Source organism: Podarcis filfolensis (genome assembly GCF_964270895.1).
Source record: "Podarcis filfolensis genome assembly, chromosome: 14".
Classification (NCBI taxonomy): Eukaryota; Metazoa; Chordata; class Lepidosauria; order Squamata; family Lacertidae; genus Podarcis; species Podarcis filfolensis.
In genome coordinates this window covers 39,241,586-39,250,642 of record NC_139616.1, presented here as the reverse complement: position 1 = coordinate 39,250,642, position 9,057 = coordinate 39,241,586, and the positions used below count along the sequence as shown (strand labels likewise).

At 44.9% G+C, this 9,057-nt stretch overlaps 1 protein-coding gene across 1 annotated transcript in view; it reads left to right on the top strand.

Annotated features, from left to right (window-relative positions):
• Nucleotides 1–9,057, top strand: part of UMOD (uromodulin) — a 268,506-nt gene that overhangs the window by 95,661 nt on the left and 163,788 nt on the right. The window lies entirely within an intron of this gene.

The window sequence follows — 9,057 nt, the reverse complement described above, 5'->3', positions numbered from 1 at the left end:
TTGGGTTGTCACTTGACTCGCCACCATTCCCCATGGCAAGGGGGTGCCCTTCAGATGTTGTTGAACCAGAACTCCCACCAGCAGCAGCCAGCATGGCAATGATAAGGAACGATGGAAGTGGTAGTACAGCAATATTTGGTGGGCACCACGTTGACTATCCCCGTTCTAGGGCACCTGTAAGCCAGGTTTTAGCCTCGGTTCAGTGCTGACAACCAAACTTACCCTCCTTAACTATCAAAGATCTTTTGTGTAGATGTGAGTTTGCACCACAACTTGCAGGTTGTGGGTAGGAGAAGGAGGAGATTGCCGTCACTGGGGGTTCCCTTTCCCCCGATTTGGATACCGTGCACTTCATATATTAAAACATTGGTTGCAGTAAAACTCAGAAAGTAATGTTAATTGTCAAAATAATGACCAGTGAAAAGAGCGCACAAGCATATCAGCTTGAATTTTATACGACGTATTGGTCTTCTCCTCCTACCACTTCCTATCCTTAACTTCCCAGTCCTCTACGTTTTTCACTTTGCAAATGGAAATGAACCAAAGTTTACCTTCGAACAGTTCTTAAGGTTGGGGGGGGGGCGTGTAACACCTCTGTTTTATCATTCATTTGGACTTTGCTTAATGGAAGGTGGATGAAGGAGTTAACATGATTGTATACATCAAAGTGCAATATACCCTTTTTTTAAAAAAAAAATGCACCTGATAACTGGGGAGTGGGAGGCTTAAACTATTTAAACTATTTATAGTCTGCATTTAACTCTGCTACGTTAGCAAAAAAAAGCAACTGAATGTTTAGATTTCTTTTCCTATTATTAAAAAAAAATGCTTTTTAAACCTTCTAGGTGGAAATCAATTGCCATATACTTTTACTATTTTTAAAAGACGAGAATAAAGGCCTGCCCTTGGTGCTTCCATTGCATGACCTACCAGCCCCCTCAGCTTTCGCAATGTCTCCCCTTTTTAGGAGGCTTGGATTTGTCCAAACAAGGGGCGGAAGAGGAGGGGCTTGTGGAAGCCATTAAGTCTCCTTCAGCATCACCACCCATAACTGAGCACTGAGCTACCACAGTGTTTGTCAGCTTTAATGGCCTGTATCTCTCTCTCAGGGCCTTTCTGGGGCCTGCTATGACAGTTCAGTGGAAGAGACTCTCCTTTGTACACAGAAGGTCCTAGGTTCAATCTCTGGTATCTCCAAGAAGAACATAAGAAGATCCCTGATGGATCAAGCCAATGGCCCACCTAGTCCAGCATCCTGTTCTCACAGTGGCCAACCAGATGAATGCAGGAACCCTGCAAGTAGAGAAGAAGCGCAACAGCCCACCTGCAGCTCACAGCAGCTGGCAGTGTAGTTAGAACATAGCAACCAATAGCTTTATCCTCCATCCAAGTTGCTGACCATCACTACATCTTCTGGGAGCAAAATTACACAGGGAACTTCCAGCATTCAGCTTCACTGGACAGTCCCAAGTCATAGTCTTAATTTTTTTAAAAAAGATCCTTATTTGCTTGTTTAAGGACAAACAACCCTAAGAAGGGAGAGCAGGAGGGGCCTTTAAAAAGGAAGTCAATGGCAGGTTTAACAAAGATGGTAGGAGAGAGAGAGAAAAGAAAATTAATGGCGAGTTTAACAAAATGGCGGAAGAGGGGGGGGGAAAGAAAACCAGGAATAAAGGGAGGGAGGAGAACCCACCAAAAAGCCACTGTCGCATAATAGATGGTGGGTGTTTATCCTTCCAGGCACAATGTATAAATCTCTTAAAAAACAGAAGGATAGCAAGAGGGGCTTTGAGTCGCCCATCATCAACAGTCAGCACCTGGACCACAGACTGGGCAAGAGCACAGATCACCTGGTCACAGTCTTCCCCACTATAGTGATGTGCATTTCAGTTTCAAATTTAGCCATAGTTTCTCAATTTGCATACAAATTAGAACATGAACACTTTGTGCAAATCGGCCTCCTTTTTCTCTGCTTTTGAAGAGGAGTTTTATCAGGCCAGGAAGCTGGCGATGAGGAAAGTTCTCCCCGAGACCATCAAGAGCCACTGGCAGTCAGAGGAAATCCATACTGGGCTCGATGGACAGCAGCGGATGACAGGGTTCTCACTCGACCTCTGACTAGCCGCACTGCTGCTGCGTGCCAGAACAGAGAGTGAGAGGGGAAAGGTGGCAGCAAGGTCAGTGCAGGGCACATGCACCAGCAGAGGTGCTGAATTGGCTGCACAGATGCATTCGCACTGCGCCACCTCACCCCCTCACAGCAGGGATGCAGGGGGCCAGAAGTCAAGTGAGTGCCATCACCCCAATCCACCATCCGCTATCGTTCATCGATAAATAGTCTGAGCCTGACTTAAGGCAACTTCTTATGTTCCTTCTCACAATCTTCTAGCACAGATGTGAGGAATTTCCAGCCCTCCAGATGTTGCTGAACTACAACTCCCATCACCCCTGACCATTGGCCATGTTTGCTGACGCTAACAGGAGTTGTAGTTCAGCAACAACCAGAAGGTCAATGGTTCCCCACACCTGTCATAACAAGAGCTACCGAGGACCGAATCTTGCATCTTCAGTTTGCAAGAGGGACCCTCTGCCACTGGACTATGCCTGGGTGAAGAAGCAGCTCTGTCTCATTACTTCTGGTGGTGTTTTTATTGAAGGACACATTGGCACAAGTGGTAGGCTCACTGCTTACTTGTGTGTGGGAGAAGGTTCATATTTTGCATCCTGGTCCAACCAAGCTACGCACAAAATCTTGTTGGGAAGGACCAGAGAGCACTTCCAGCCTCCTCAAGCAATTGCTTCAGCCTCTGTTCGGATGACACCTTGGCTCACCTTTGAGGACCTTATTCTATTTCCTTGGTTTATTCATACGGAATGCAATGACTGTTGATAACTCAGAAGTGTCTTGCTGGATTATTTGTAGCCTCCAACATCCACACAGTGAGTATTTAACCAAGACCAAAAGAAAATATAATCGAGACCGTGTGGAAGACAAAGAGAGGGAAGCTTCCTGTATTTTTAATTGATTTTGGCGCCTCCAGTTGTAACAGGAAGGGAAAAGAAAGACTGCTGGTTATATCAGGCCAGGCAAGAAGTTACCTGTCTATGTGCTTAATTTTTAAAAATAAAAAAGCCAAAACGTTATGAACAAAGTTTTTATTTAAAAAGGAAAAAAACCACACAGAAATAATAGGTGCAAACTGTTCTTCTAAGGTGACTTACTACTACTGCCTATTTCAACTGTAATTGTTGATATTTTCATAAGTAGAGGTTATATTGTGTTTGGCAATACCTGTTTGTATTCTAATAAAATCCTCAGCTCCAGGGGGCTGGCTGCCTATTGTGTGCTGTTTATTTATTTCCTTTGAGTGGTGTGTCAGTGTTTACATCCCAGAAAATATCCAGAGCAGATGCAGTAGTGGCTGGTGCCCATTGGAACTGATAGGCCAGAAGGCAAGGAGGCCAACACTAGGTGGCGCCAGAGCCAATGACAGGCAGTGCCAATTAATTCTGCTTTTGTTCCATCCTCCTCCCTGCCGAGTTCTACAAGGGTGGCACTGGGAGTGTGGAGGAGTAGGAAGCTGTCACAAGCAGAGCCGACCCCTGGACTGGATGTAAGTAAGGAGGCAGGCGGGGAGACAGCAGAGATCTGACTGAGATTGGTGGGGCAGTGCCCCATTTGCAACACTCCGCTGGGCAGATATATGCCCTTCGAGTGTCCCGATTTCCCCAGGACATCCCATAATTACAGAAGCCATCCTGACTTCTGACATGATCCTGAAATGTCCCGTTTTCCTCCTCCAGAGCTGCCGTCGCAGTGGTGCTGAGTTCTCATGCGAGTCAGCTGGATCCCATTTGAGCATGGCACAAAACGACATGCATCCTGAATGCCTTCTGCCTTTCCCATTGGCCAAGCTGATGGGAGTGTTGCTCCACCCACTTTTGTATCTGGCCCCGCCCATCACTGGTATACGGCCCTCAGAATACTGACCACTCCCCTCCCCTAAGCAAGGCTGCTCCCCTAGGAGAATGAAAGCATTTTAGAAATGGTTGTATGGGGAAGAAGCAGTTCTGGGTGACACTAGCAGGGAAAAGAAGCTAAGTTTCTGTTTTGTATATAGTTCGGCAGAGCACACTGCTAAGTAAAGTTTGTTCCTTCCAATCCATTCTCTGCGGCTCATTTGTCATCTTGCAAATGACAAAAAACTACTGGCCCTATCCTATCACTAATGTTGAAATAATGTGCAACTACCCATGGATTCTGTTTGTGGCACTGCAACATATTGCACCTTTGCATTTTGTTTTGTTTTTTGTTGTTGTTGTTGTTTTTTAAAGATATTTATTGAAGTTTTACAAAAACATAAGTTTACAAAATGAAAAAAGGTCATATAAAAAGAAAAAGATACAAAAAAAGAACATAGAAAAATACATGAAAAAGAAAAAAAGGAATAAAAATACAAAATACAAAAGACAAATAGCCAAAAAAGAATTAAAAACAAATCCGTTTTTTGTAACTTTGAACTCATTAACTTATTTCCTTGGCCTCCTCACACCTCCCTTTTTTGTATTCCCATTTAAATAATCAAATCAGCAAATCCTTACCCTCTTTCATTTATCTTAACTCTGTATCTTAACATATTATAACTCTATATTTTCATCCATTATCAATTCATTTTTGCATATTCTTATTAACTTTGTTGCTAATGCCACTTATTTTCAATCCAACATCATTTTAACATTCATTAATTTTACAGTATTTCTGAAGATAGTCTTTAAATTTCTTCCATTCTTCTTCCACCAACTCTTCTCCCAGGTCTCGGATTCTGCCAGTCATTTCCGCCAATTCCATATAATCCGTCACCTTCATCTGCCACTCTTCCAGGGTGGGTAGCTCTTGTGTCTTCCAATACTTTGCAATAAGTATTCTTGCTGCTGTTGTTGCATACATAAAGAAAGTTCTATCCTTCTTTGGCACCAATTGGCCGACTATGCCCAGGAGAAAGGCCTCTGGTTTCTTCAGGAAGGTATATTTAAATACCTTTTTCATTTCATTATAGATCATCTCCCAGAAAGCCTTAATCTTTGGGCACGTCCACCAAAGGTGAAAGAATGTACCTTCATTTTCTTTACATTTCCAACATTTATTATCGGGCAAATGATAAATTTTTGCAAGCTTGACTGGTGTCATGTACCACCTGTACATCATTTTCATAATATTCTCTCTTAAGGCATTACATGCCGTAAATTTCATACCGGTGGTCCAGGCAGCAAAACATTTTGGACTGGGTGGGCAGAAATAAAGCTCGATCTTCAGATCAATAAATATTTCATGATGGCGCTGCAAGAAAATTGACTTCCAGGTGTCAGAAATATCCAAGACTGTGGCCCACTGATATGATAAAACTTTGTATCAAATGTCTCCTGCCTATCTTGAGGTCCTGTGTGGCTATGAGAACTTTATGGCTTCATGAACTTTATGGCCTCAGAATGAAAGAAAAATAGCAATTCCTGGAGGGGCGGGATCTCTAACAGAGCATTTCTGCCAATGCTGAACTACAAATCCCATGGTGCCTTTGTTTATTTGTAGTTAATCAAGTATGCCCACCCAAGGCAGCTTTCATACAATATAAAAATACAAAACAAATTCAAAACAGCAAAATGCATTAGAAAAGCCATCTGTGACAGACAGACCCCGGGTCAGCCTCCTGGTGACCCAACAACCAATCAGAGCTGGGTAGAATGTTAGCCAATCATCATTGTCCCACCACCAATCCCCAGGCTCTCAGCGTTCTTCCCTTGGGGGCTTCCCAGCTGGTCCCTCCCACCATTCCTCTGCGTCCAACCAGACCGTGACAACTACTATGCCATTTTAACAGCCACGGCTCCCCCCACCCCCAAAGAATCCTGGGAGTTGCAGTTTGTTCAGGGTGCTAAGAATTGTTAGGCGGCCTCTATTCCCCTCACAGAGCTATACAGTCATACCTTGGGTTACAGATGCTTCAGGTTGCGCGATTTTGGGTTGTGCACCACGCTGAACCCGGAAGTACCGGAATGGTTACTTCCGGGTTTCGGCGCATGCGCAGAAGCGCTAAATTGTGCTTTGCGCATGCGCAGAAGCACCGAATCGTGGCCCGAGCGTCCACTGTAATTCTAAGAGTGGTTTAACAAAGCTTTCCTCTCTCCAGGGGATGCCGTGGATCTTAGCTGCGCCAGGAGAATAGCACCTCTCGGTGCTCTCTTTGAGGGAAGAATACTGCTTTCAGTGCCTGCTGTAGATCACGTAAGAGTTTGTGAATCCTCTGGCTGTTCCCTCATCAAAGCATTTAACGTCCTTCACAGCTACGGTGCATTCGGAAGCAGCTTTTTAGTATGGCGAAGATGAAGAGGTAGCCAGGCCCAAAGCATTTATTGGTGAACTCCTGCTGACTTTTCTCTTTAGCTTCTCCCCCCTCCCCTTTTCTTTTTAAAAACACTCCAAAGCACAGCAAGCGCAGCAAATAAGAGGTGGCTTGGCAGGCCTAGATTGTTAAATAATAATCAAGCTATTACTTCTCCCAGGCTGGATTTGATGGCTCAGCCTCTGCAGCAGCCTGCAATTAATCTGAGCGTATGCAAGGCTCTCCAGACACAACAAAGAACCTGAGAGTTTTCAGCCGCCGCTCCCACCCCCACCCCCCGACCCGCATGCAATGCAAAGACAGTGGACGTGAATTTACAATGAGATCAGCCGAGTCGATCAAGGAGGGAAGTACATATTTATGACCTTAAAATGCTTTGGAAGTACATTTGGGAAGGTGGTACGTTCTGGTTGCCTTTGTTCTGTATGCCGGTGACACTGTGTTGCAGTGTAATGCCTTTTGGACCTCTTGACTTCCTGTAGTGTGCATATGGCGGAGCTCTGATGGATGTGTTCATTTTTCTGTTCTCATTCTACAGCAATAAAGGACAGTTGTTCTTGAGAGGCCTGCTTCCCTCCGGATTGTTTTTCCCTCTATCCCAGCACAACAGTCTTTTTTTAGGGGTGGTAGAGAAATTCAATCCAGTTTTCATGCAAAGGTCATCTTGGGCAATGCAGGAACCACAGCTGAACAATCCCTGACAGGCAGCCGTCCAACCTGTCAGGAGTAAGCCAGCAGTAAATCACACCGTGCAAGTTGGAGTTAACTCTTTATTAGGTCCATGGATCAGTTGCCAAGACTGGAAGCCCCCACCTTCCTACCGCAACTGGAGACTGTGTGCGCATGAAGCCAACCTATCCTCCGCCCTTTTCTTGCCACTTCTGGTTCTGGGAGACAAGGGGGAGGGGAGCTGGTCACAGCAGGAGGAGGAGACACCCAGGACTATTCACCAACCAGACTCATCTCTGCCTCTTGGCGTCCTCCTTCCACCCTCCTGCTTCAGCTTCTGCCTCCAAATCTGGACTTCTCTCTGTCACCGACTCTCCCAGCTCACTAAGCTTCCTTCAGCATCCAACACATCCTCTTCCCAGTCTTCTCCCTCTGACCACTCATCATTGTCACACCACCGTCCCGTCCCTGCGCTCTGAGCCTTCTTCTTCCCTTGGGTGTTCCCCAGCTGGTTCCTCCCAACATTCCTCTCCATCAGACCAGTCTATGGCACAAGCTGTGTTTTAAAACCAATGAAAGACAGTTCACCGCCTTGCCAGGTAGCCTGTTCCACGGTCCAACAGCTCTTACCATCAAAAATTACATTTAGTCAGAATCTCCTTCCCTGTAACTTGAATACATTGGTTCAGGTCCTACCCTCTGGAGCAGCAGAAAACAAGCTTGCCCCATCTTTCATGTGACAGCCCTTCAGATATTTGAAGATGGCTATCTTAGCACCTCTCAGTCTAAACATACCCAACTCCCTCAACTGTTTGTCATAAGGCTTGAGTTTGTGTATGATATAAGGTGTTAGGAATATCTACAACACGTCTAAAATAAGCTATACAACACGATACCTTAAAATATAGAAGATTTTTTAAATTAAAAAATAACATAAAGAACATAACCAAATTAAAAATTGTAACAGCAACTGGTCATGATTTGTGCAGCCAGGAGGAAAAATCTAGCCAGTCCCTGTTAATAATCTGTGGAAATGTAGGCCAGATACCATTCAGAAGTTTTACCTGGAATTTTTGGGAGGAAAATCTGATTTGGCCATCTTTACAGAAATTACAGACAAGAAACACATGAACCAAATATTATCTAACCCCCAGCTGATGCAGATAAATACCTACCTATCTCTCTTGTGGCATTTTTGCATTGCTGTATAGTGGGCACACAACCTTTTAAAATGTACATTAAAATGTGAAATAAAATAGATGGAAGAAACGGACGATCTTTCTGTGATCTGCTTCCCCGCCGTAAGCCAGCCTGACTCCACATGCAGTTTCCCCATTACCTTTAAAGGCTCAATAGATGGGGAACAAGACTCGCCATGGTTCCACAAGGGAAATCAATGCAGCTCCTGGGCCTGTATGGCTTGAAATCTCTGCACATGGCTCAATCTGGCTTGTCGCTGCAGGGAATCGACACCCGCCCCCAACGCCCCTCAGCAGGTCCCCCTCTCCCAGGAAGAAAATAAAATAAAAAGGCAACAGGCTTTGCGAAGCAATCACCTAAGCTACCTCCATGCGGTAGCTATAGCAATGAAGGGCTGAATCGAATAATCAATCAGCACAATTGTAATGAATATAGAAGCACTGGAGTTTAACCAGGCAGGCCTGAGATTAAGTTTGTCATTTGCTCTGGCTGGTCTTTTGGCTGCCTGGTGTGCAGTCGCGCAAACAAAGCACATACACAGCGTGTTGAATTATACTCTGGATTGAAATGGGGAAAGGAACCGGGGGGCGGGGGGGCTCAGAGGCCACCCAAAGGAAGCAAGAGGGAAATTCCATTTTTTAAAAAATGGTCAGATCTCCGGAAGCAGGAAGGTGCCTTTGATCAAATATGGTTCTGTCTTTCTGCCACACCTTTCTGTCTGTCTGTCTCTCTGTCTATCTCTGCGCTTCCTGCTAGGGCTGACGGAGAAATTTGATTCTGTTCACATTTA